Source organism: Triturus cristatus, chromosome 9 (assembly GCF_964204655.1).
Source record: "Triturus cristatus chromosome 9, aTriCri1.1, whole genome shotgun sequence".
Taxonomy (NCBI): domain Eukaryota; kingdom Metazoa; phylum Chordata; class Amphibia; order Caudata; family Salamandridae; genus Triturus; species Triturus cristatus.
The window spans coordinates 758,820,449-758,842,277 of NC_140592.1; the positions used below are offsets into that span (position 1 = coordinate 758,820,449).

At 50.9% G+C, this 21,829-nt stretch overlaps 1 protein-coding gene across 3 annotated transcripts in view; it reads right to left on the reverse strand.

The window, feature by feature from the left end:
- Positions 1-21,829, reverse strand: part of GANAB (glucosidase II alpha subunit) — a 329,555-nt gene that overhangs the window by 4,381 nt on the left and 303,345 nt on the right. The window lies entirely within an intron of this gene.

Below are 21,829 nucleotides of genomic sequence, written 5' to 3' on the forward strand. Positions count from 1 at the left end.
ACATCTTTCAAAACAAAGAAAATGGAAATAAATGGTATGACAATACCCAGGCAAGGGCCATAAGGAAAGACCAAAAGGAAAGACCAAAAGGAATGACGAAACAATCATAACCAAAAGCATGACAATACCAAGTCATAATAAAGGAATAAGAGCCAATGGACCATCTTTAAACCACACAATTATGTGAAACCGTGATTACTGGAATATAAAACCAGTACTGAAAAGGGGTATAACCCTTAACACTACAGATTGTTCGCAGAGCGGGGAGGATGGGCAGGGCGTTAAGGAATCTGCGCTAGACTGTGTCTCTAACAGATAATACGTTACTCAAGGTATGTAACCTGTTCACCTGATAGACATCTAGCCGCAGATTCCTTAACTTATGAGTTAAAGACCATAGCTATACCCACCTGGAGGAGGGTAAGGAAACCAATCCTACAAAAGTTCCCAAAAAGAACTAGCTGGTCGAAATTAGCCAAAGACCAGACATACGTAGGAATTAGATGAAAAAGAGCATGGCTTCTTATGAAGACTGGGGCAATGAACACAGACAATGTAAATAATAAACAACCCCACAGGCCCGGAAAAAACAAAGCCTCAAAGGAAACAGGATAAAACCCTGTCAGAAGACATCTGACAACAGTCAGACAATATTATTAAATCGTCAAAGGGTAGGAGAGCCCTTGGAGTAGAAGGGCCAAAGGCAAAACAAATGCCATGCAACCCACATTCTCTAGAACAGTGAAAACTCTGAAGGAACCTAACAACTCCAGAAAAGAAGGGCTTCCAGCACCCATTCTCATTAAAATCAAAATGAATAGCTCATTCATTACAAGGTCTGGAATACCAAACCAAGCATCAAGGTAGATGAACAATATAGGCAAACCTTGAAACAGGAACATATTTGAGCCAAATGACCATATGAAGGATCACAATGTATAGTGCCCACTGACACGGAAAGATAAGAAATAGATATTAATCGGTCATAGATTTGGACATAATTGTTCAATTTGTATATCACCTGTTTCCATGCATATATATATAGATCGGAATCCAAACTTAGAGAAGAGAGATGCACTCACATCTCACAATAATAATATATATATATATATATCATACTCAGCAAGTGTAACCACAAATGCAAAACACTTATGTACCTCCTGCCGATAAACCACCCCTAAAGTACCATACAATATAGTATCAAGAGTGATATTGCAGACTCCACGAAACATCTTGGGAGACTTAGCATAATGATTATGCTGCCTGCCAAAAGTGTCTCAACAGGATGGCAATACGTAATAAAAAACAACATAAGAAAGATACCTCATTTTAAGCAAGCACCTATGACAACACTTGGCCTAAAAGGTCAAGATGAATAATATAAGCCAAGTACCTGGAAACTACCCAAAAAAGGGTATGGAATAATTGTCCACAAGACAAATGAGCCAAAATCTAATCTGACCATAAGGCAGACAAGGGCCCATACAGGCATATTTTAGTTCCCTAAGAACAATGAAGCACCAGATCATAATCTCACACTATGATCCCTTAAAAGACTGCAAGGTACAGAAAATAAAAAATGCTCAATAGAGAAAAGGGACTGTCCCTAGGGAGACAGAGAACATGCATCCATCAGACAGGAAATGTATGACTATCAATAGCCAAAGAATATGGCAATATCCAAGATGTTCATAAAATTAAGAATCAAAAAGCGAACATTCTCTTCTGATGAAATCTTCCAAACCATGTAAGGTATGGCCATAAACAACCCTAAGGAAACTATTCCAACACTACATCTCAAGTAATCTCAGAAGCAGAGCGCACGGGACAACCATGTTCCAAAATTGAACATAATAAACCACCTCCAGGAATGAAGGAAATAAAGACTAAATATTCAAGAGAATACACTTTAGATAGCCTGAGCTTGCCAGATGTAACGCCTCCAGCAAAGAGGAGCAAACTTTCAGGGAACAAATTCCTATGTGCAGGCAAGTAACATCAACTCATACTAAAGCTGGTCTCCTGGAAAAGGTAGGTGCCTGAGAGCTATAGCACAGTCCACCGAGACCCCTGAATCAGGCTTGGCCCATGTTCCTAATATGTTAAACAGGGCCTCACTGTATGGAAGAACAAGATCTTCTCCTGACTGTCTTTGGTAGAGGACATCAATCAGAGGGTCAGTGGCTCCACAACTGCAGCCACTCTCCTCAACACAGCTGAAAAGGAGGCACTTTCCTCAGTAGCGGGATTAGGAGGGGAAAGTAGCCCAGAGGCTGAAGAGGACTCCAGCCCACTAGTCTCACTAAGAGCATATATCTAACTCTCCTCCACTTGAGATGGAATAATCTCAGAAATTGACTGAAAGAGCCCAGACCTCCTTACATCACCCATTAAAGGCGACTCTCCGAAGTCTCACCTTGAGAAGGAAGTGAAAATGCCACATTCCCCCCAGTTTGCTCTACTGACTCGGCACCCGACGCCAAGAAGGCGATGCTTCGATAGGAGGAGAGACCTCGATCGGTGCCACAGACGTCAATGTTGGAGTCGGCTGATAGACAACGGACGCCTAAGGTGGAGTCCCCGAAGGGCTTTACATCAGCTCCATAACAGAGCCAAACCTAAAGACTCAAATTGCCCAACCGCCACGGGGGACGAATCCATCGGCGTGGTTCCAATGACCTCAGGCCTGTGGAGGCTCCAGTGGAAGGACCAAAGATGAGGTGTAGAGAGTTATACTCCCTCATCTGGGCCATCGATGCCCTGGCTCCCAAAAAGACGGGGAGATGCGAGGCGGAGTCACAAACTGCCTCCTCAAACGACGAATGGGAGGAGCCATGGGAGACAGTCTCCACAAAGCGAAGTTGGGGGATGCAGCAACTTCAAACGCCTGAGCTGATCCTTGAACGTTTCTGATGTACGACGTCCTAAAGAATGGCAACGCGAACAGACCTCTGCAGGAAAATAAGACTACCGAGGCAGCAATGTCTCAGAGGACGGCGACAGACATGTCGCCAGAAACTTCATGTAGCGTTCCTGGAGTGCATTCGGCTTCAGTCTCTGGCAGGAGCTGCAATCCTTGGAGTTGTGGTGTTCCCCCAAACACCACCAACAAACAGTATGTGGGTATGTCGAGTTCAGGTTCCACAAGGCTTAAAAGCCGACGACATTGGAGAAAGGTGCAAAGTTCCACCAACAAAAGCGGTCAAAATAGGCAAGGAAAAAACAACCTGAGGAAACGCTTTTCCAGATCTGCGTTGCAGCACAGAAAAGAAGAAAACTGTCATCCGCGTGCCGGAGGGGACTTATATGGCTCCACTGATGTCACAGAGTCGAGGTCATCATGGAGCTGTACGGCACCGTCCCCCAGGGTGCCTAGGGACTGCTGAAAAATATCCGGATATAGTCTGAAGCCTAGGGAGAATTCAAATGTTAAGGAATCTGCAGCTAGATATCTCGATCAGATGCAAATTTTAATGCCAGTAAATTCAAAGTTAACATTTATAAAAGAAATAGGTAAAAATGAGTCTACTCCAAGAATCAAAGTTCAACGGTCTGTTTCATCTTAACTGTCTGCACATAAAAGTTTTGGGGGAAGTAAAAAGGTGTAGGATACCTCACAGTACTACAGAAGAGGAAAAAGGGCATGAGCTAAGAAAAAAAACTGAAAAAAATTACAAGTCTGATTCAGGGGGTGGGGTCTGGGGGGCAGGGTAAAACATGCATGGAGAGGATTTCCCCTAGATAAGGCATCAAGCCTGGGGGAAGATTATAAAGTGAAGGGAGACCATGCTTATTAGGTGACCCCCATCTATAAGTATTATAGTTAGGGCTCCCTGTTTTCCATTTTTACTGATTTTTACAGAAAAATACAGACAGAAAACTATTTATTTTCCTGTCTGTATTTATTATTAACTACAGAAGAAAAAAAAAGAAAATCAGAAAAATAGGTCTTCTTTGGATTATGTTTTATACAATCAATGAGTGACAGGTCAGTAGGAGATCAGATTGAGAGGTAGAGGAGATGAAAAAAGACAATAGATTTCCCAATTAAGCGCAAATCTACAGTTATTGATGCTATTCTACAATGCAAGTGTTTTCAGATAATGAGATTGCACTCTATATTGCATTAAAATATCCAAAGTGTTTCAGCAAGTATAAATTTATCTTTATCAGTCAAATAAAAGTGGAACAATATCCATTGCAGCTTCGTTTATATAGAAAACAAAATAAAAATGGATAATTACAGAAAAAATGAACACAAATAAATATGGATAATACAGACGGAATGTCGAAAAAATAAATCTACCATAAAACCAGTTGCCCTAATTATAGTCTATAAGGTACCCTCTCTACAGTAACTCAATTAGGGATGCAATGACCCTCAATGCGATGCCAGTGTGCACAGCCTCGTTAATTACCCAACCTGTAGGCTTTCTAGTATTACCAGTGCTTTAGGCAGGTAGAGGCAAATCTTTGGGTCAGGGAAAAGTCTTGAGAAGGAAGCAATCAGGCAGGTTGGGCTGCAGGGTGATATTGGGCTAAGTGTGTGTTGACCTTACAGGTTCTCTTTGTTTATGAGAATCTGTCTGAGGAACCAAAAGTTTAGGAAGGAGAGCGGAATCACCTGATCCAATAGAGGCAACAATTTAGCAGATATGCTTCTCTGTATCCAAGCACTAGGAAGCATTAGGGCTTTTTTTTATATATCAAGAGACAACAGTAGAATTGTGGGATTAACAGTGTTTTGATGAAGAAGTTACTTCTCTTCGGTAATGCTCTTTCTGGTAGAGGCTCTATTTAACCGTAGATCCCGGCCTTTTGAATATTCCACAGGTGAAAGACTGCATCTGGAATCCTTTGAACAGTACCTCTGCACATCAGTAGGTGGCGCTGTGCTGTTTTGCACGGAGGCTGTTCTGCTTCGTAAAGGACATGTGTGGCATATATTAGGCACCACTCCTGTGCGCTGACTTCAGTTGCTTTCGAGGCTGTCCACACACTCAAATGGAGCAAATACAGAAAATAAACTTGGACCATGTGCAGATTCCTAGACTTGGGATCTTAATAAAGGGCAGAGCTCAATTTAGAGAACAAGGAGAATGGGAGGATCGGTGAGGAATCTGCGGTTAGACAGTCTCTACCAGAAAAAGCATTACTGAACGTAAGTAACTTGTTCTTCTGAAATACTTCCAATCACTAATTCCTCACCTTATGAATAGATACCAGAGCAGCATCTATTAAAAGGTGAGTCTGTAAATTGGCTCAAACCAAGGTCTGGAGGACTGAGCAGGCAAGATGCCTTTCTCAGCAAACCTAGCTGTCCAGACCGTAGTGCTTCATGGCTGTGTGGAGCAATACCCACATAACTGCCTGGCAAATATCCAGGACAGGAACTGTATGTGCCAAAGAAGTAGAGGCAGCTCTGGCCCTGGTAGAATGGACTTGCAGACTTCCTAAGGCAATTTTTGGGCAATGGGTAGCAGATCCTCATGGACAGTATGATCAAACGTTAAATGGTCCTCTTCTGCACAGCTTTGCCTTTTTTCATCCCAGTGAACTCTACAAAGAGCTGATAGTCCATCCGGTGTTCTTTGGTACGATCAATGTAAAAGCTCAGCACTCTTTTGGGGTCCAAGCATTGGAGTCTCTTCTCCTTAGAGCGGTAAAGTGGAGCACGGGACGCCGGAAGGGTGATGGTATGACTGATGTGGAATGGCTTCACAAATTTTAGTAAGGATGCTCGTCGACTTGATAGCCTAGCAGCAACATTTCTGGCGGATATAGAAAAGACATTTGATCGGAGGGCTGGATGTATTTAACTTGCTTCAGAGACTCATCTTTGGACCCAAGTTTATGACTCATGTAAGACTTCTATATATCGACTTATCCGCTCATGTCAGAGTGGATACTGTGGTCTCTGAACGCTTTCATATTTGGTGGGGTATACATCAAGCATGTCCACTGTCAAGAGGCGTGGCCAAACCGCCAACCAAGATGGCCGCGCGGCACTGAAGCTCCGCCAGCCGTCCCAGCTTTACTGCAGTATCCCCTGCACACACAGCAGTAATCGCCCCGTGCTCGGCAACGCTGGATCGCTGAACACACGCTGAACATGGCGTTCCAATTCAGGCGCGGAGCGATGCCTCCAACATAGATTCCTGGCCCTCGGCTGACCGAGTGGTGGTGACGGCCTGATCCTTCTCCACGCGGGGCGGCTAGAGAGTGAAGACACGCGGAGATTGATACCCGGCGGAAGGGGAGGTCCGTTGTTGCGGTGAGTGCACCGGGGGCAGGCCTGCAGCTGTGCTGTTCTCCCCCCCACATACGTTTCCAGCTCTGCCGGGGCGCAGCTATGTCTGGCAGCCCCCGATCCTTGGTGCATGCTCCCGCCGCATCCCGGAGGCCCCGCGGGTGAGCCTGGGAGGCGCCCACCTAGTCGCGAGCAGGGTGGGAAGCTGGTGTCGGCCCGTTGCTTCCTGCGCCTGGTTGACCTGCAGCGTGGAGTCACCTCTATAAGGCCCATCCAGTGTAAGATCTGCTGGCCCCCGGTCCACCACCTGGCTTCCAACTGCCCCCGGAGGCCCACGATAACTGCCACTGCACTTCGGCGCTTCACAGCGAGGGCACACATCCTCCCCAGCTCCGGGGCCTCCACTCAACCGCCAGCGCTCCGCATACAGCCTACCACCAGCCTCCTGCACGGCGCCATAGGGGCCTCGTCATCCTTGAGTGCTGGGATTTTGGCCAGAGCACTATACGGCCTCGTGTTTCGGGGCCTACGTGCTTGCCTCATAGGGAGTAGGTGCTTGCGACCCATGCGTCGCCAACAGCCGGCTCTCCCCATGCCTCCGTAGGTGCCCCCTCAGCCCTACACGACGAGGCTTGAGCCTGAAAGTCTCACTACATTTGGGCATTTAGATCTACGCACTCGCTCCCTGGGGAGCCCGCAACTTTCCGCTCCAACCTGCTCAGGTGAGAACGCCTACGCTATCGATGCCCTGAGCCCTTGCGCTGCTCCCCACTTTTTTCAATCGCTGCCTACGGGCCTAGAACCGCTCTCCAACAGAAACAAGACAAGACTCGCCTTACCACTGCTCCACTTGAGCCGCTGTGGTGCGGCATAGGCCGCAAAGATCCAAAACAGAAGACCCTCCCTTTCGAAAAGCTTGTGGACAAGATTCCAGAAGACCACTCCAGCATGGCGGAGGGCGAACAAGGTGCGGATCGTGCCGATGACCCCTCAGCCCAATCCACATCACTGTTACAGGAGAGGAGTGGGCTTCAGGGCATTAGATGGGCAGTTTGACACCCTAGACAAGAGTCTTGCAAGCTTGGAGGCCAAAATTCAAGTTCACGACAGACGCCTGGATGTGGCAGAGGCGCGCATTTCAAACATCAAGGATGGTACTGCGCAGTACCTCTAAAGGCTAGACCGTGTGGAGCGCATCCTCAAAGATGTGGCGATCAAGAACGAAGACATCGAAGCGCGAAGCAGGCCTAACAACATCCGCATCCTGGGAGTACCGGAGACCACCGCCACAGGCCACCTAGACCTCTTTGTCGAGACTCTTCTGACCAACACGTTCGGGAAGGATTCTTTTACCCCCGGCTTCGTAATAGAGCGCTCACCGAACCCTGGGGCCCGGCCCAATCCGGACTTCCTGCCAAGACCTATTATCGCATGCATTATGAGACCGCGACACTGCACTACGCCTCGCCAGGGAACGCGGAGACACTACATGGCAGGGCTCCAAACTATCTTTCTACCCGGACTTTACCATCATGGTGCAAGAGGCCCGACTCGAATATAATGGGGTCAAGGTCACCCTCAGGAACTTGGGTTTGAAATATAGCATGTTATACCCTGCCAGATTGAGAGTGGATGTTAATGGCCGGGCTCGCATTTTTGATAATCCTACCGAGATGCAGGAATTTTGCCACGCATACAAACAAAACAACAATAAGGCGGTTACAAGCAGCTCTGACGCAAGCATGGACCTCTTTTCTGGTGCCGGCACTGGCTAACTCTGCTGCGCTGTTCCTTCGTCATTATAGCAAGACTACATTGGCATAACGTTATTCATTCTGAAATGTTTCAAGTAGCTGGTCCACTGACGTGGCGTTGCCACCCCTCATGGTGTATACCTTGGGTTTGTCACGGATGTACCGTTCCAGGGTTCCCATTCCACTGTAAAGCCAATTGATACTACACGTATTGTTCTTTGTTATTGATCTGCCTCGCTTTTCTCGTAGTGAGTTTGGGGGGGGGGGGGGGGACAATTGCTATTGCATAGACATTTTTGGTTGTTTACAGGTTTGTTCACTGTCGCAGCTTGCATTTCCTTGTTGGCGTTTATATGTCATGCTTGCCACGTTTACCTGATGGCTCAGCTGGGTAATATTGATGGCCCCTCTGGCTTGTCCTTGATGTCCTGGAACGTCCGGGGTCTCAATGATAACAGCAAGAGAAGGCATGTTGTCCATTATCTACTTAGGCACAACGGGGATATTGCTTTTCAGCAGGAAACGCATTTATCTAAATCCGACTCGGCTCGCTTTGCTGCAAGCTGGGGGGCGCACAGGTATTTTGCCAACTTCAGCAATTACGCTAGGGGCACGGACATTCTTATTTACAAAAGGGTCCCCTTCAGCCTCCGCTCTATGTAGAGGACAGCGAAGGTAGATACACCATTGTCACTGGGTCTCTTATGGGACACAACGCTGCTCTGGTATGTGTTTACGCGCCGAATACTGACTCCCCAGACTTTTTTCACTCCCTAGCATGCCCAGCTATTAAAGTTCGAGCCTATCTTACTCATCTCCCTTATTGTTTATTCTGGCCATGGATTCCTTGATTCGCCATTTCCAGGAAAGGCATCTGCAGAGAGGCTTACAATTCAACACCGGCCCCCTCCTGGTCTCGCTCTACGTGGACGACACTATCCTCTATGTCAAAGATCCCCAGGTAAACTTAGAGCCCCTTATTAGAGAGATACTCCGATTTGGTCAATTCTCCGGCCTGGGCATTAACTGGCGCAAGTCGGTGATCTTCCCCTTAACCTCCAGTACGACTTCGTGGGAATGCGAATTCCCCCTCGAACTGTGCACTGACTCCGTTAAGTACCTGGGCATCCGCATCATCTTGACACCGCCCAGATCCTTCGCCTCAACTATGGGCAAGCAATTAACGCCCTTGAGGCTCAAGTGGAGAGATGGCTGCGGCTACCACTGTCCATTGCCGGCAGAGTTGCAATTCTTAAGATGGTGGGGATCCCCAAATTTTTATATCTTTTCAACAATATCCCCATACATCTTCCAAACAGTTTCTTTTCGACATTGCGCTCGCACCTTATCAGATTGGCCTGGAAGGGGCAAACAGGCTTGCGTTCGTTGGCAGGTGATCACCCTTCCGTACGAGGGGGGCGGTATGGCATGCCGGATCTACAATTGTACAATCTCGTGGCCCAATGCTGTTAAGCCTTTGCATGGTTTCACCCAGACGCCAGGATCCCATATCTCTGCTCAGAGGCCGATTTTGTCCTTCCTGAGCGGTTGTCCACTGTATTACCCAAGGGCGTACCCAGAGACACTAATGATATACAGACAGTTTCCACTACCAGTTGGGTCTGGGATAAGCCGAGACAAGTCACCAGCGCCACCACATTATATTCCTCTGCCCTGCCTGTCCCAAACACCCGGGGGCTGCCAATTACCGGTGAAAGACTGGTGCAGCGCCATTTAGCCAAATTTGAGATCACCAAACTGGGAGATTTATATCCTGATGGGCACATCTTCTCGGTGACGGAGGATACCCGTTTTCACGATGTCACATTTATGGACAGCTTTGTACTGGGTGGGATCCGTTCGGCTCTGCGCACCACGCTGCCTGGTTTTCCCATTGAACCAGACTCGTTCGCTCCTCTCTTGCTGATTATTGGGAAGAAGATCTAGGCCGCCCCATCATGGACGACCAGTGGGCTAAATGCTGCGCAGTAACGAAGAAAGTCTCTCTAAACAGCAGGCATAAACTACTCCACTTTAAGTTCTTACGTAGAATATACATCACCCCTGCCAAAGCACACAGACTACATCCTTCTAGACCCCATAACTGCTGTAAATGCGCTGCCCCTCACGCGGATTTTGCACACCTTGCATAGACCTGTCAAAAACTCCAGCTATTATGGGAGAAGGTACATAGAACTCTAGGTGACATGATTGAACTGTCCCTCGTCCCCACACCTGAAGTGGCACTAGTGGGTTATACGGTGAACTTCCCCGGAAGTGTTAGGAGATTTGCATCCCTCAGTTTGCTACCGGCCAAAAGAGAAATAGCTATTCACTGGGGCCGTAGGTCAGTCCCTACTTTGCAAGGCTGGCTGCATAGTCTGGCCTACTGTAACACTAACCGCGAAGTCTACTCCAGCATAGTGCCAGGCTCTTCCTACCCCAAAGACATCTGGGGTCCATACAGATCCTATGTGGAAACTCTACGACAAGCCTCCAACTCTCAACTGGAACGGGGCATAGCCGCTGAGGGTGTGGGGTAACCGGTTCATTAATCTTAATAGTTGCTTTACACTGCTCCTTTGTGGCTTTCTGTAACTGTTGGATTCAAGTGGGCCAGTAGCACACACTTTGGCATCTGACATTAAAGCTGTGCTCCCGTTTTTAAAACGTTGTGCTTACCGGTTTTGAACCGTTTGTGCAACTTGCTTTGGGGGAATTCATTTGAATCTTGGCAACTCTCCGGTCCACCGCAGTCGAGTCAGGAACGGCTGTTTGAGTGGAGAGAGGCTGCCTTAGCAATCCTGGGTAATCGGACTCTGGGGGCCATCTTGAGCAGTTAGCGCTCTAGTTATTGGATCAGGGGGCATAAAATTACCGCTATCGCAGACATGCAGCAGACGCGCCGCTGGCAAGCCCGTCTGCGCCCGTCCGTTGCCGGCTGCCAGGAAAAACTGCCCATTTTAACAGGTATAAGATTTCTCTTTTAAGTTATTCAAAAGACTTGATGCTGGGTCTTAGGGTGAATACTCTAGGCCTGGGGTGTGAGGGGCATATCTCAGTTGAGAGGGGGTAACAAGGCCGTAATTGTCCTCAATGTGGGTGGTTTGGGACACATTCAGCAAACTCTAGTCCCCCTTCGCTCCCGTGGGGAAAAGCAAGCAATTGAAGGCAGGACAAGAAGCTCCCTTCCAGGGTCTATATTTTAATGCAAGATCTATCCCTAAGCACTCCGCTGAAATGCGGGATTTGTTGGAAGATTTGAAGCCAGATATCAGTCTCCTCACCAAGACTTGGCTCCAAAACCATTCGACACAGGCTCTGGCAATCGCTTTTCCGGAGCAATATACAGTCACGAGATTAGATAGGACGAGCAAGGGAGTCGTTGGGTCTCTCTTCAAGAATTCATGAACCTACACATGTCGCAGGTCATACCCTGGACACCATTTTTACGAATTTCCATGTCTTATCAGCAGAATTACCGCTGGTGCTAACATGGACTGATCATGTGGCACTAAGATTTTCTCTTGGCCCAGAGGTAGGAAGTCAGCTTCAATGCAAAGATAATCTCCGTAAGGCCTGAAGGAAAGTCACTCCTGCAGCGTTTAGTCTAGCTTTTAGAATCCCCTCATTTGAAAAGGGGGAGGCAAGTGACAAAGCACTAGAAAGATGGGAGGCCTCCATTAGCAACACCTTAGACAGCATCGCCCCTCTCAGAGTAGTGAGTGCTCAGGAGAGGGCTGCTCCAGCCCCCTGGTAATCGAAATGCCTTAAAAAGTAAAAGTCACTGTGTAGAGGTAGCAAGAGAAAATGTAGGAAAACTAAGCTGCTGGAGGATAAGCAGGCCTATAAACTGGCACATAGAGCCTATCTAAAAAGCTGTAATACAGCAAGAAGAGATTTGGGCACGCGAATACGGGAGCCAAAAAACTCCTCGAAGGAGCTTTTTAAGATACTGAAGGAGTTCACAAACCCCAAAGTAAGCAGTCCCTCTATTCCCCCTATGCAAGGGCTTTGTGATGATCTAGCAAACTACTTCAAGGAGAATATCGATAAAATGTATAGCTCTTTGGGGGTTGGAGATGTATCGAAGGGGATAGTCTCCTCTGGGAGGGACACTTCACTACCCAGGCTCGACTCTTTTGTAACTATCACCACTGAGCAAGTGGAGTCGGGACTTGCGGCGACGAAATCTGGCTCGCCGATTGACCCGGCTTTGCCCTTTATCATGTTAGAACTAGCGCCGGTCTTATCCGCCTCACTCTGAGGTTTGTAACATTTCTTTGGCTACGGCTACATTTCCTAGGAAATGGAAGAAGGCGTACATCAAACCTCTGCTGAAGGCAGCGCTGGCAGACCCGGCAGACATGCAAAACTATAGGCAGATTTCCCTCCTTCCATGCTGTTCTAAGGTCATGGAGACATTAATCAATCAACAACTCACAGATTATTTGGAGGAGTATAATTTGTTGGACCCCTCCCAATCGAGCTTCCCAGCAGGGCATAGCACCGAAGCAGCCTTGGCGGAAGTCACAGATACTATAAGGATGTCATTGGATAGGGGGATTCCGACAATGTTAGTGCTCCTGGACCGGTCTGCGGCCTTCAACACCATCTCTCATAGCATCCTGCTGGACAGGCTACGAGAGATTGGTGTCGGAGGTATGGCCTTGGCCTGGCTACAAAGCTTTTTGAACAAAAGAACACGTGTCCAATTGGACACATTTGTGTCACAGACCGCGGCACTGGACAAGGGGGTTCCTCAAGGGTCCATTTTAAGTCCCACCTTGTTCAACATCTATGTGGCTCCTCTGGCTGCCATTATTAGATTTTGCAGTTTTGAGACAATCTCCAATGTGGACGAGACTCGGGTGATAATCTCCATCGAGCCGGGTCCCGCAGCAACCAGAGCTAAGTTTAAGTTCAGTATGTTGAAAATAGCCACATGGATGAGCAACAATTTCCTTCAGCTAAACTCCAATAAAAACAGAGATTGTCTTGTTTGGGAAGGCTGAAGAACTATGGGCGGCGGACTGGTGGCCTGTGGAACTTGAGGAGGCACCCAGGCCAACAAAGCAGGCAAGAAACCTGGGAATTATGATTGATAATAAACTTTCTATGGATGATCACGTGAAGACACTCTCGTGTACATGCTTTGGAATAATGCGGATTCCGAGGAAGATCTTTCCGTGGATCCACCTTGAAGCCAGATAGACCTTAATACAGGCACTGCTAGTTGGTAAACTAGATTAAGGTAACTTACTACTAGGAGGAATGTGGGAGGATCTATCATCTATGCTGCAAGTTGTGCAACACACAATGGCGTGGCTGGCTTTCAACACACCAGTTCGCACCCTGTCACTACCTCTTCTGCAAAAATTGCACTGGCTGCCCATCAGGAAAAGAGCAGTGTTTAAGCTTCTGACCTTAGTGTTTAAAACACTGCAAGGGACGGGCCCGGCATACCTAAGGAAGAAGTTAAATCCCTATGTTCCTGTATGCCAACTTAGATCAAGCAATCTGAAACTGCTCTGCCCCTGTAAAATCAGTAATATAAAAATGGGTGGGTGGGCTTTCTCTCTTCTTGCTCCCTTCCACTGGAACAGACTACCAGATGCGATCCGAGCCTGCACAACGTTGGTGCAGTTTAAGAAGCAGCTTAAAACATGGATGTTCTAACGGCCATATTGTCATAAGTTACCGGTAGTGTGCAGCCAAGGCAACGACCGATCCCTTTGGGGATGATTCGTTGCGCAGTACAAGTTCTAATAATAATAATAATAACAACAAAAAAAATAGACCTGCTGCTGGCTGGCAAGGGCTACAATCCGGGAGTTGAGATAAACCTACGGGACTGTGTTTAAATGATCTGCTGAGTCTTCTATCACAAGATGCATGACGAGTTAAATTTTTGTAACGATACACTACATTCCTTTTTTGTTTTGCTGTTTCATTGTAATGACGACTGCAGTGGACTACTATGCTTGAACTGCCATGATGTGCTAAATTGGTAAGCAAAGTGCTACTTACCAGTATGCATCTGTTCTTGGCATGTAGAGCTGTAGCTCCGTATACTTGCGCATAGATCGCCATCTGGTGTTGGTCTCAGATGTTTGCACTTTGTTATTGTAGAAGTCTTTGTAGTCACGAGATAGGAGACTCCTCCTTTGGTTAGTGCACATGGGCATCGACTTCATCTCCAGATTGTTTTTGCCATAAAGGGAGATGATGAGTTAGGCAGAAATAGAAAAAGATGTCCATGTGTAATGTACCCAAGTAAGATAGTAGTTTTGAGAAAGTGCCATCTTTCTTGCATGGTAACGCCCACTTTTTGCTGAATTGCTGACTGTGCTTTGACTGAGTGTGCCCTGGGCTCCTGCCAATCAGGTGCCCTGGGCTCCTGCCAATCAGGTGCCCAGGGCCTATGTTCCTTCCCTAAAACCCAAATTAGCAAACCTTGGCCACATGTCTGCCCCTGGTAAATGGTACCCTAGGTACCCAGGGCCTTGTGACCAGGGAAGGCCTCTAAGGGCTGTAGCACTTATTGTGCCACCCTTAGAGGCCCTGTACCCTGTACTGTACACAAACACACTGCCCTTGCAGGCTGAGTGTTCGGGTACAAGACAAAACACAAAGTCGACATGGCACACATCCCTGTGTGCCATGCCCGCAACCTACACTGCCCTGGCATACATCAGCCACCCTTCTAGCTGGGTGCCCTATGCCAGTGGTGTGGGCACAGGAGCATGAGCCCTGTGCCCCTACAGTACCCAGGTCCATTCCTGGACACTAAGTGCAGTGCTGCCATTTAAGAGTATATGGTGCTGGGAGCTCGTCAAATACAAACTCCACAGCACCATAATGGCAACACTGAAGACTAAGAAGTTTGGTATCAAACTTCAGCACATTAAACCCGCACTGATGCCAGTGTGGGATTTAATGTACAAAGCACTACAGAGGGCATCTTAGAGATGCCCCCTGAAACGTAACCTACACTCCACGTCTGGTCTGGGAGGCTGCCCAGACATGTTGCTGGACCCCTGGGTGGAGAGCCCCCGCTCTCCTGGGCCTGCAACAATGCACATCCTGGGCGAGGTGCTAGGTCTCCAGCCCCCAGGATGGGCAGGGGGAAGCTTCAAAGGCATGCCGCCTCTGTGAGCTTCTCCAGGCCACTTGCTGTACCCAGCAAACTGGCCTCCACCGGTTCTGACCCCCACTCTGGTGGGAAGACTGGCCGGAAACCCCAAATAAGGACAGGGGATGTGCCAGCCTGCCAACCCCACCCCTCAGGTGGGGGAGGTGAGGTGAAGCACATCTCTGGGCGCTCACCATCTTGAAGATGGGAGGCCCTGCCCAATCAGGACTAGGCTACTGCCCCCCTCCCACAGGAGAGTGGCAGGATAGGGGGTGTACCCACCCCAGGGAAGGCACCCATTGGTCCCTGCCCTTTACCTACCAGTAACACCCCTAAATCTAGTATTTAGAGACACCCTAACCTACCTTCTCCAGATTCCAGATCCGAACAAGCAAAGAACAAGAAGAAAGAAGACCTGCTGTGCAGCTGCTAAGAAGAGAAAGACACCAACTGCTTTGGCAGTAATGCAGAAAGTTTGCTCTATCCATCTAAATAATATAAACGCTAATAAGTCGTTATATCAAAAGGTCACTCAGGCTAGACCATATAAGGAACAAGAGAAGGATAAACAACTGCTTTGGCCCTCTGCTCTACCGGCCTGTCGACCCTCGAACTTGCTCCTGCTAAATCCCAGCACCTCCTGTGGCCAGCAACCTCACAAACCCCGGAGGACCTGGCTACCTTGGGACTCTGAGCATCTGGGACTCCCACGAGCAGTGACTCTGCTCAAAGCAAGTATCTAACCCCTGGCATCAGCCCGGAACCGCGAATCCTGCACACCCTGCACCCGCCAAGCCTGGCCTGTGCTGGAGTGGACAAAGACCCCGAGGACAGCCCCGGCGACTGTGACCCTGAATCCGGCACCCAAGGACCCCCCTTGACACTCCCGACAATGCCTGCAGCCTCCGAACCAGGGACCCCCCCCCCCCCCAACCGCGATCAACAGAGGGTAAGATTTCCAGACATCAAAAGGCACCCCTGCACCCGGCGCCCTGCGGCCCCCTGTGCCCGACTCCTGGGTACCTACCTATCCTCCAACTACCCAACTTACCTCTCGAAGTGGTGGTGGCACCTGAAGAATCTTCGTCCCCGAGCTTGCAGCCTTTGTTCGTCCTTGAGCTTTCCCATTGAAATCCATTGAGCGCCCGAAGGCTCAAAAGCACCCTGCACCCAGCCGCCCGAGTGGCCCTGGCAGTGCAATTTCTACTCCTACTTACTTCCCCATTTGCCCTGAGGAAGTGACCAGGAGCCGAGCTCCCACAGCCGTGTGGTCTGCTGGTCAGCAGCCACCAACCAAGGCCCCCCCCTGCCTCCCATAGGATAACATTGGGCCTAACGAACAAGTTACTTACCTTCGGTAACGATGTATCTGTAAGAAACATTAGTTAGTTAGATTCCTCACCTTAGAATATCCCCAGGCGTCAGACTGGATCCGGAAGATTTTTCGTCAGCAATACCCCTTGCGCGTCGCTAGGCGTCGTCTGCGGCTCCGCGTCCGTCGTCGGCGTCGTGCGCCGGGATGACGTCGGAGTACTTAGACGCCGCCCTCGCGCGCTGACGTCAGTTCTTGTACATAGCCTTCCGCGCCAGGAACGCAGAGCCATGCAAAGACCGACACTGGTGCCAAAAAGAAAATCTAGGGGCCTGAAAAGGATAACCTTAACCCTAGATGTCAGTTTGCAGAACGGGGAGGATGGGTGGGTCGGTGAGGAATCTAACTAACTAATGTTTCTTACAGATACATCGTTACCGAAGGTAAGTAACTTGTTCATCTGAAAGAAACACGTTAGTTAGATTCCTCACCTTAGAATAGATACCCAAGCAATACCATCCCCGGTGGTGGGTCTGCGAACCAAGATCACACCAGAAAGTCCTGGAGGACAGAACGGCCAAAGAAGCCATCCCTCCGGACTTGGCTGTCAAGGCAATAATGCCTGGCAAACGTGTGTAGCGAAGCCCACGTCGCCGCCTGACAGATGTCCTGCAAAGGGACTCCCCGTCCCAAGGCAGTAGTAGCCGCCGTGGCCCGAGTAGAATGGGCGCGCAGCCCAACAGGAGGGTCCTTTTTAGCCAAGGAATAGCAAATTTTTATACACAAAACGACCCACCGAGAGATGGTCCGTTTGTGCACAGCTTTCCCCTTCTTAGCGCCCACGTACCCAACAAAAAGCTGGTCGTCCACCCGGAACTGTTTAGTGCGGTACAGATAAAAGGAGAGCGCACGTTTTGGGTCCAGACGGTGGAGCCTCTCTTCCTCTTTGGAAGGATGCGGAGGCGGAAAGAAGGTGGGCAAGGTGACAGACTGCCCAAGGTGAAATGGAGTCACCACTTTAGGAAGAAAGGAAGGACGAGGCCGAAGGACAACCTTGTCCGGATGAACAGACAGAAAAGGAGGCTTTGAAGATAAAGCCTGGAGCTCACTCACCCGTCTAGCCGAGGTGATGGCTACCAGAAAAGCAGTCTTAAGAGTCAGAAGACGAAGGGGACAATTGTGAAGAGGCTCGAAGGGAGCGCACATCAAGAATGTCAAGACCAGATTCAAGTCCCACTGAGGCATTACAAAAGGGACAGGAGGGAACGTGTGTGTAATGCCTTTGAGAAAGCGTGTAACCACAGGGGACTTGAAAAGAGAAGGCTGATCAGGAAGCCGCAAGAAGGCGGAGATGGCAGCAAGATAACCTTTCAGGGTGCCCAGGGCAGATCCCTGCCGGGCCAGAGAAAGAAGAAAGAGGAGAACCTCAGAAAGAGGGGCGGAAAGGGGATCCACAGCCTTTGCTGTGAACCATGCCACAAATTTGTTCCACCGGCAGGCGTATACCGACTTTGTGGAGGGACGCCTGGCTGCCAGAATGATATCACAGACTTCAGGAGGCAAGTCAAATGGCATCAACTGCCGCCGCTCAATCTCCACGCATGGAGATGGAGGCTGGACAGGTTCGGGTGGAGGACCGTCCCCTGCTGCTGCGACAGAAGATCCTCCCGAAGGGGCAGACGTATCGGGGGATCGGTCAACATACTGAGTAGCTCGGGATACCAGTATCTTCGTGCCCAATCCGGAGCCACCAAGATGACTTGGGCCCGGTCGTGCCTGATCTTCTTCAGCACTCTGGGCAGAAGTGGTATAGGCGGAAAGGCGTACAACAGACCGCAACTCCACTCGCAACGAAAAGCGTCGCCGAGCGAGTGCCGCCTTGGAAATTCCAACGCGCAGAACTGCTGACATTGCGCGTTCTCTTCGGTGGCGAATAGATCTAACCAAGGATCTCCCCACTGCTGAAAGAGACCTTGCGCCACTTCGGAGTTCAGACGCCATTCGTGATCCATCATGCACCGGCTGCTGAGTTAGTCTGCTCTGGCGTTCAGAGAGCCCGCCAGATGTTGAACCACTAGGGTGACGCCCTGGTGTTCCAGCCATGTCCAGAGGCGCAGAGCCTCCTGACAAAGGGTCCACGACCCCACCCCGCCCTGTTTGTTGCAATACCACATGGCGGTGGTGTTGTCCGTGAACACCTGCACGACACTTCCCCTGACAGAGGGAAGGAAGGCTTTCAGTGCAAGCCGGATCGCTCTCAACTCCAACAGTTTGATGTGGAGACGAGACTCCGCCGGAGACCAGAGGCCTCTGATCTCCGCCTCTCCCATATGGCCACCCCATCCCAGGAGGGACGCTTCCGTCACTACGACATGCTCCGGTTGGGGAAGGGAGAGGCTCTTGCCCTTGACCCACTCGCGGTCTGTGAGCCACCACTGCAACTGCTGTGCAGTGCCCTCCGAGATCAAGACATGGTCGGACAGGTTGCCGTGATGCTGGGCCCACTGAAACTTCAGGTCCCACTGCAGAGCCCGCATGCGCCGCCTGGCGTGATGCACTAGTAGGATGCAGGAGGCCATCAGCCCCAGAAGCCGCAACACTAGCCTGACCGAAACCCGGGATAGAGGCCGAAAGATGGGAATCAGGGCCTGTATATCCCGGACCCGCTGTTCCGGTGGATGGACCCGGAACTGCGCCGAATCGAGAACCGCCCCGATGAAGAGGAGCTTCTGAGAGGGACTCAGGTGTGACTTCGGCACGTTGATGGAAAACCCCAGCAAATGCAGGAGATCCGCCGTAGTCTGGAGGTGGGAGACGACTGCCTGGGGCGAGCCCGCCTTCAACAACCAGTCGTCGAGATAGGGGAAGACTGGAACCCCTGATCTGCGCAGATGAGCTGCGACCACCGCCATCACTTTCGTGAACACCCGAGGGGCACTGGTGAGGCCGAAGGGGAGCACGGTAAACTGAAAGTGCTCTTGGCCCACCGTGAACCGCAGGTAACGCCGGTGGGCCGGCAGGACGGGGATGTGGAAATATGCGTCCTGCAAGTCCAACGCTACCATCCAGTCTCCGGGGTCTAGGGCAGCTAGAACCTGAGCCAACGTTAGCATCTTGAACCTTTCCTTTCGGAGGAAGGCATTGACGTTCCGGAGGTCCAAGATAGGGCGTAGGCCCCCCTTGCCCTTCTTGGGAACCAGAAAGTAGTGGGAATAACAACCACGACCTACTTCCGGACTCGGAACGCGCTCGACGGCCCCCTTGGCCAAGAGAGCCGAAACTTCCTCGCGGAGAAGATTCAAATGATCCCCCGAGATACGGTGGTGCTGCGGTGGCATGGCTGGAGGGGTCGTCTCGAAGGGGAGGGAGTAGCCCCTTCGGACGATTTGCAGCACCCACCTGTCCGATGTTATGGACCGCCAGTGGAGCAGGTGATGGCGAACTCTGCCGCCCACCGGCGTGGTATGGGCCTGAAAGCTCGGACTAGGAGGGCTTTGAGGCGGATGCTGCCGGGGTGGAAGTGGGCTGACCACGTCGGCCTCCATTTCCGCCACAGCGGAAACCACGTCCGCGACTGCGCGCAGGTTGGTTCTGCGGCTGGTGGCTTTGCGGACGTGAGGAGGCGCCCCTTCCTTGGCCACGAAAGGGGCGAAAAGCGGAGGTGTGCGCCCGCGGAGCCGAGAGGCCCAAGGACTTGGCCGTAGCCCGGGAGTCCTTAAAGCGGTTCAGCGCACTGTCCGCCTTCTCACCAAACAGGCGAGTGCCATCAAAGGGCATGTCCATGAGGGTGTTCTGGACATCCCCGGAAAATGACGTGGACCGCATCCAGGCGTGGCGGCGGAGCGCCACCGTGGTGGAAATCGCCCGACCCAGCGAGTCCGTGGTGTCAAGCCCACATCGTATGGCGTGCCGTGCTGCATCCCTCCCATCGGCCAAAGCCTGGTTAAGACGCGTCCGGACCTCCTCCGGACACAGGGGCAGCACGTCCTCCACCGTATCCCACAGGGAATGGGAATAACGGTCCAAGAGACAGGCGGTATTCAAGGACCGCAGGCCCAAACTAAGGGACGAGAACAGTTTCTTGCCAAACTGCTCGAGCCTCTTGGAATCCCGGTCCGGCGGAGCGGTCGGGAAGGAGGATTGGGAGGTAGAGGCCTGGATAACCAGACTCTCGGGGGTGGGGTGTTGGGACAGGAAACTGGGGTCGCCCGGAGCAGGGCGGTGGCGCCTGGCAACGTTCCTATCCACAGGAGGAACTGTGGAGGGCTTGGACCAGGTGCCCTGCAGAACGTCAGTGAGGGCCTCATTGAACGGCAGCAGAGGCTCAGTGGAGCTTGCTGAGGTTTGAAGCACCTCAGTGAGGATGTTAGTCCTCACAGCCACGGCAGGCAACTCGAGCCCAAGGGCCTTGGCCGCCTTGCGCAGCACCACAGAAAATGCTGCACCCTCCTCCGAAGCCACGGTCGGAGGAGAAGTGAATCCAGTGTCTGGCGAGGTGTCCAGCCCACTGGCCTCCCCCAGTTCATCTGCCCAGTCCTGAGAAAGCTGTGACTGAACAGCCATAGGGTCCTCGAACCCCTCCCAGTCGCCCCCTTCTTCCGATTCCTGATAAACAGGAGAAACGATTGGAACCGGACTGTAGAGATGGTAGGACTCAAGCGGCGTCGGATGCGGCGTCGGTCGACGCCGTAGCGGCGCCGGGTCCGGAGGAGGGCTAAACTGGGGCAGTGTCGGCGCCACAGGCGTCGGTGGCGCCGGAGGTGTAGGCGTGTGCGCCGGCGGCGCCGGTGACGGCGTCGGTGGTTCATTCGCCGGCGCCGGTGGAGGAGTGACTAGGTCAACCGGCGTCGACGGGGGCCCAGGCATGGGCCCCGCGGGGACCTGCGGCGTCGAGACCGGAGTCGTCGACGGCGCCGGGGCCGGAGCCGCCGGCAGGCAAGGTCGCCCAGTCGAGTCCGCGGGGCCCGAAGGCGCGCCAGCGGGCGTCGACGGCGGGGCCAGGCTCCTCATGGCCGAGAGGAAGGCACTGATCTCCGCCGGCGCCGCGTCAGTCCCAGGGACCGGAAGGTGTGGGGGCGGACGCGGCGCCTGCGGCTGCGGCTCCGCCGGAGCCGCGGGGGTGGAAGAAAACAAGTTACTTACCTGTAACTTTGGTTCCCCAGTATTGGTAACTTTCATAGATTCTCATGCTTTGTATCATTCCCAGTCGTCGGAATGGGAGCCTCGGTAACAAAAATATATATATATATACATATGTATAACCATAGAAACAAAAGAGAAAAATAGGCCTAGGCCTCATCTCATTTTGTAGTATATCACCCTCTTTGTGTAAAAGAGCCCAAACTTTTGCCAGGGCCAATCAGCACAGCCTCACCCTC